Here is a 6,041-nt window from a genome sequence, read left to right on the forward strand (position 1 = left end):
CTGTGGGGGAGAACAGAGCTTAATTGACTCTGCGTTTTGAAGTGGGATCTGAATGACCAGGTTCAAATTAGCCAGCATCACCTTTTCATCCTGGGGCATTGAAAGGAAATGTGATTCTCTACAGCAGACTATGGCTAGTCCAGCTCCCACCACACACCCAGCCCTTTTAAAACACGTCTCAGATAAAGTAGACATCTTCTTTCACAGGCTCTATTATTCTCCTCATTGTATTGTCTGAAGTACGTAGTTTAAAGCCCCTCACACTTATCTAAGCCACCTGTGTTTTACCAGCAAATCAAGAGGAGGACGAGACCTGGGGGGAAAGGAAACAAAAAGGAACAGCTTTGAACTGTTTTGTTTTTCTAATGAAATTAGAAAGCCATGTCCCCCCAGTGTCGAAATGTCAAAGGAGCAAGACACGATTGTCCATCAGCAAAGGCACAGGGCTGCGGGATAGGAACCGTGAGTGGAAACAGTGACACCCAAAGAGTAGTAATAATTAATACCTGGCATTTCCCACAGCAGAATTCCCAGGTAATGGCGCAAAGCGTAGCATGAGCATTGATAGCAACTAAGGTCTACTGGGCTGGGCACAAGTCTGGGAATCAGACCTGCCTCCTTGGCCTAATCGCTGCAGCAAGTCACTCTGCCTGGTCAATTTCCCCAGCTGTAAAATGGTGATAATGATGCTACTTCCTTTTTGTAAAGTACTTTGGGTGGGACCACCTGCGCCGACTTTCTTCTTTGCTGGGGGGTGCTCAACGCCCCGCCCCACCCCTTCCCCAAGCCCCCACCCCACCCCTTCCTGTCCCTGCTCCTCCCCCTAACTCGAGCACACACCCCCCTCGCACCTCCTGCATGCCGCAAAACAGCTGATCTGTGGCAGGTGGGAGGTGCTGATTGGTGGGGCCTGCCAGCAGGCACAGGAGGAGAGAGAGGAACTGATGGGCTGCCAGTGAGTGCTAAGCACCTACCATTTTTTTCCCAAGGGTGCTCCAGCCCTGGACCATCCACAGAGTCGGCGCCTATGGGTGGAACGCACCAAGGGACTGAGGCGTTGCAATGCTGAGTGTCACAGCGCCTAGAAAAATCACAGGAACACACCATGATCCACAAAGCTCAGGTGGGTCCCTAAGCTCCCTGTGTGTGAGCAGAGAGAAGTGCCTAAGAAGGCCGTCCCCAAAAGCCAGCGCTGCTGCTCCCTCGGCAATGGGAGAGAGGCCAACAGGCATGTGTGAAAGCCCTGCCCCCTTTCTCAGAGATAGGCGCCTATATCCAAGCTGCACTGACGCCCCTATGTCAGTTTAGCGAGCCCCAAACAGGAACTCACCACCTGGAATCAGGCAGCTTCAGCACCTACTTCGTGGCTCCTACCCTTGAGAGCTAGACAATGCAATCTAACAGCTGTGTTGTCATAAGCCATCATGCTTTGGCTGGATGCTGCAGAACAATTTAACATAGCTCTTAATGTCCTCAGCGAGCGCTCTCTGGGAAACGGTGGAAGGCCTATTGCTTGGGACGTTTAAAACGGGCCTGGACCAAATCCTAATAAATGCACAAGTGGGCACAATCCTGCGTTCCTGCAAGAGTTTGGGAGGCTGCTCTATTCTGTTTCCTCAGCACAGCACTGAAGACGGGCCTTTGCTGCCATTAACCGAAAATAGGGGAAGAGCTACAATAAAATTAACTAAATGGGTTAAAAAAAAAAACGGGGTTTTAACATTAAGAGGCATAAATTAACGATTGGATACCTATTGAAAAGGATGAGGTAATTGTTTACAGTTGAATAGTTTGGTGATCGGGTAGGAGATAGCAGTTTCAGGTCAGCCTAGGTTGGCAGGCAGACAAATGTAGACTGGGGCCAAGTAAAAGTCACTCCAGCACTGCAGGGAGGGGTCAGGCAGGCAGGCTCAGTCCAAAACTAGGTGAGGGTCACCAGACCATAATAACAGGTTTCAGAGTAGCAGCCGTGTTAGTCTGTGTCCGCAAAAAGAAAAGGAGGACTTGTGGCACTTTAGAGACTAACCAGTTTATTAGAGCATGAGCTTTCGTGAGCTGCATCCGATGAAGTGAGCTGTAGCTCACGAAAGCTTATGCTCTAATAAATTGGTTAGTCTCTAAGGTGCCACAAGTCCTCCTTTCTTTTTGCAGACCATAATACTAAACAGACCATAATACTAAACAGACCATAAGACTTGTTATGTAACAGCTTTGATTAACAGCCAGATTTAGCAGTTGTGATAGGACCAGTGGTGAGCTGGAGCCAGTTCGCACCGGTTCTCTGGAACCAGCTGTTAAATTTAGAAGCCCTTTTAGAACCGGTTGTTCTGCGAGGAACAACCAGTTCCAAAAGGGCTTCTAAATTTAACAACCGGCCAAAAGTGGCGCCTTAGGCACCGACTCCATGGGTGCTCCTGGGCTGGAGCACCCAAGGGAAAAGTTTGGTGGGTGCAGAGCACCCACCGGCATCTCCCTGCCCCGCCCCACGCCCGGCCCCAGCTCATCTCCGCTCCACCTCCGCCTCCTCCCCTGAACGCGCTGCCCTGCTCTGCTTCTCCGCCTCCCACCCTGGCTTCCCGCGAATCAGCTGTTGGCGCGGGAAGCCAGGGCGGGTTGAGAAGCAGGCAGCGGCTTCGCACTCAAGCCCGAGGAGGCGGAGCCGAGGTGAGCTGGGGCGGGGGGGGGTTGCGAGGAGGGCCGCCCGCGCTGCAGCAGGTAACCCGGGGGGCGCACAGGGGAACCTTTCCCCACCCCAGCTCGCCTCCGCCTCCCTGGGCCTGAGCGCAAAGCTGCCGCCTGCTTCTCAGCCCTCCCCGGCTTCCCGCATGAACAGCTGATTCGCGGGAAGCCGGGGTAAGGGACGGAGAAGCAGAGCGGGGCGGCGTGTTCAGGGATGGAGGTGGAGCGGAGGTAAGGTGAGCTGGGGCTGGGCACGGGGCGGGGAGCTGCCAGTGGGTGCTCTGCACCCACCAAATTCTCCCTGTGGGTGCTCCAGCCCCGGAGCACCCAGGGAGTCGGCGCCTAAGGCGTCACTTTTGATGTGATCAGAGGGGGGAGCAGTCGCTCCCCCTGCTCCCCCCCAGCTACGCTACCCCGCCCCTAGGAGCCAGAGGGACCTACCGGATGCTTCCTGGGAGCCGCCCCAAGTAAGCCCCACCGGGACTCCCCACCTCACCCCCCGGCAGGTCCCTCTGGCTCTTAGGGGTGGGGTGGGCACCCACTACGGTGGCCCACAAGACCCTCCTGCCCAGTTCTGGGGGCAGTCAGGGGACAGGGGAGGGGTGGATGGGGCGGGGGTTCCGGGGGGCGAGGATGGGCAACGACCCCTGTCATAAATATAAAGGGAAGGGTAAACCCCTTTGAAATCCCTCCTGGCCAGGAGAAAGCTCCTCTCACCTGTAAAGGGTTAAGAAGCTAAAGGTAACCTTGCTGGCACCTGACCAAAATGACCAATGAGGAGACAAGATACTTTCAAAAGCTGGGAGGAGGGAGAGAAACAAAGGGTCTGTGTGTCTGTCTTATGCTGGTTTCTGCTGGGGATAGACCAGGAATGGAGTCTTAGAACTTTTAGTAAGTAATCTAGCTAGGTATGTGTTAGATTATGATTTCTTTAAATGACTGAGAAAAGAATTGTGCTGAATAGAATAACTATTTCTGTCTGTGTATCTTTTTTGTAACTTAAGGTTTTGCCTAGAGGGGTTCTCTATGTTTTTGAATCTAATTACCCTGTAAGATATCTACCATCCTGATTTTACAGGGGGGATTTCTTCATTTCTATTTACTTCTATTTTTATTAAAAGTCTTCTTGTAAGAAAACTGAATGCTTTTTCATTGTTCTCAGATCCAAGGGTTTGGGTCTGTGGTCACCTATGCAAATTGGTGAGGCTTTTTATCCAACATTTCCCAGGAAAGGGGGGTGCAAGTGTTGGGAGGATTGTTCATTGTTCTTAAAATCCAAGGGTCTGGGTCTGTAGTCACCTAGGCAAATTGGTGAGGCTTTTTACCAAACCTTGTCCAGGAAGTGGGGTGCAAGGTTTTGGGAAGTATTTTGGGGGGAAAGACACGTCCAAACAGCTCTTCCGCAGTAACCAGTATTAGTTTGGTGGTGGTAGTGGCCAATCCAAGGACAAAGGGTGGAATATTTTGTACCTTGGGGAAGTTTTGACCTAAGCTGGTAAAGATAAGCTTAGGAGGTTTTTCATGCAGGTCCCCACATCTGTACCCCAGAGTTCAGAGTGGGGGAGGAACCTTGACAACCCCCTTGTGGGGTGAGGAGGGAACCGGTTGTTAAGATTTTGGCAGCTCGTCACTGGATAGGCCTATAAGCATGGACCAATCAGAGAGGGTTTAAAGGTGCTCTTACCTTCATATTACAAGTGACAAACAGAGGCAAAGGGAGACTAAACCCAGGATTATTAAAGGTACTTAGGCAGCTAAATCCCATTTATTTCAATGGGAATTAGGAACTGAAATTCCTTTAAGAAAATCTAGCCCTAGGTGATTTGCTCAAGGTCACAAAGGAAGTCTACTGTGGAGGAGGAGTTTAAACTCAGACCCCCTCAAGTCTTAGGCGAGTGTGATAACTTCCGGACCATCCTTCCTTTCTCGTGTGTGTGTATAATCACGTGTTTCTATCTATCTGTCCCCATACATGACCATCTCTCTGTCTATCTATCTATAAAAACACCTCTCCATGTACACCTCCCTTTATTTAATTGTATAGTGATTTCACATGGTGGCTGTGGGAACTGAGATAAGAGCAGTGGCAAACAAAAACAGTTACAGTCCGAGTACCTCCTCTTTATATCATCTGCTGAATTAACCAATATAGTTCAAAAGGCAGTGGAACAAACAGGGGGAGGTGCCTATATTGCAGAAATCACATATCAATGCATAAAGGAGAAGCTATCACACTGTTACTGGATATTGGTTTTCAAAGGAAATGGCACCTTTCCTCATTATCTGGCTCAAGTTCCATTTCCTTCTTGTTTTCTCCTGTAAATTCCATGATGACAGAAAATTCTGCACATTGACTTAATGAGTGAGAACTAGCTCATATTTGCACTCCAGTACTGATCAGTAAAAACCAGTCCCCATGTTTACATACAGCGAGAAATAGTTTTTTGGTATATTGTCCTCCTCAGGGTGTCCTTCACCTCCTTGTTCCTCAGGCTGTAGATCAGGGGGTTCAGTGTCGGGATCGCAAGGGTATAGAACACAGCCACGTTTTCTCAGAGTCCACAGAGCTGCCAGATGAGGGTCATAAATATGTAAAGATCAGGGTCCCATATAAGATGGAAGCGACAGGCAGGTGGGAGGCGCAGGTGGAGAAGGCTTTGTGCCTTCCTGCAATGGAGCGGATCCTCAGGATGGCAAAGATGATGTAAATGTAGGAGATGAGGATGATGAGAACGGTGCCTATCGTTTCTATGGCTGCAAAGGTGAAATGCACTAGCTTATTGATGCGAAAGTCAGAGCAGGAGATTTCTTGGAGTGGGCAAATATCGCAGAAGACATGATCGAGGACGCTGGAGTGACCGAAGGACAGACTGAATACAGTACACCTATGCACAGTGGCATTGACACGGGCACAGGTAAGAGCCAGCCAATGGCTGGAGGCAGACTCTCTTGGACATGATGACATTATAAAGCCGTGAGTTGCAGATGGCCACAAAGCGATCATAGGCCATCACAGCCAGGAGGCAAAGCTCATTGTTGGCACAGAAGGAGAAGAGGAAAAACTGAACCACACCCCCAGGGAAAGAAATGTCTTTACTCATCACTAGGAACTGACCATCGCCTTGGGGGCAATCACAGCGGAGGAGATAACATCTAAGAGTGACAAATTGCTGAGGAAAAAGTACATGGAGCTGTGGAGTTGGGAGTCAACCCTAATCAGCACAATCATCCCGACATTCCCCACCAGGGTGCAGAAATAAATGGCGAAGAAGAACACAAAGAGGATGTTTTTGCAGCTTTGGACTTTCTGTTATTGCCCGGAAAATGAAGCCAGTCACTGTGGGGCAGTTCCCAGGAGCCAT

The 6,041-nt window shown here is 50.2% G+C and overlaps 1 pseudogene; it reads right to left on the bottom strand.

Annotated features, from left to right (window-relative positions):
• Nucleotides 1-5,099: 5,099 nt before the first annotated feature.
• On the bottom strand, nucleotides 5,100-6,041 carry LOC140912375 (olfactory receptor 5J3-like; annotated as a pseudogene).

The sequence above is a fragment of the Lepidochelys kempii genome, chromosome 6, assembly GCF_965140285.1.
Source record: "Lepidochelys kempii isolate rLepKem1 chromosome 6, rLepKem1.hap1, whole genome shotgun sequence".
In the NCBI taxonomy this organism is placed as follows: domain Eukaryota; kingdom Metazoa; phylum Chordata; order Testudines; family Cheloniidae; genus Lepidochelys; species Lepidochelys kempii.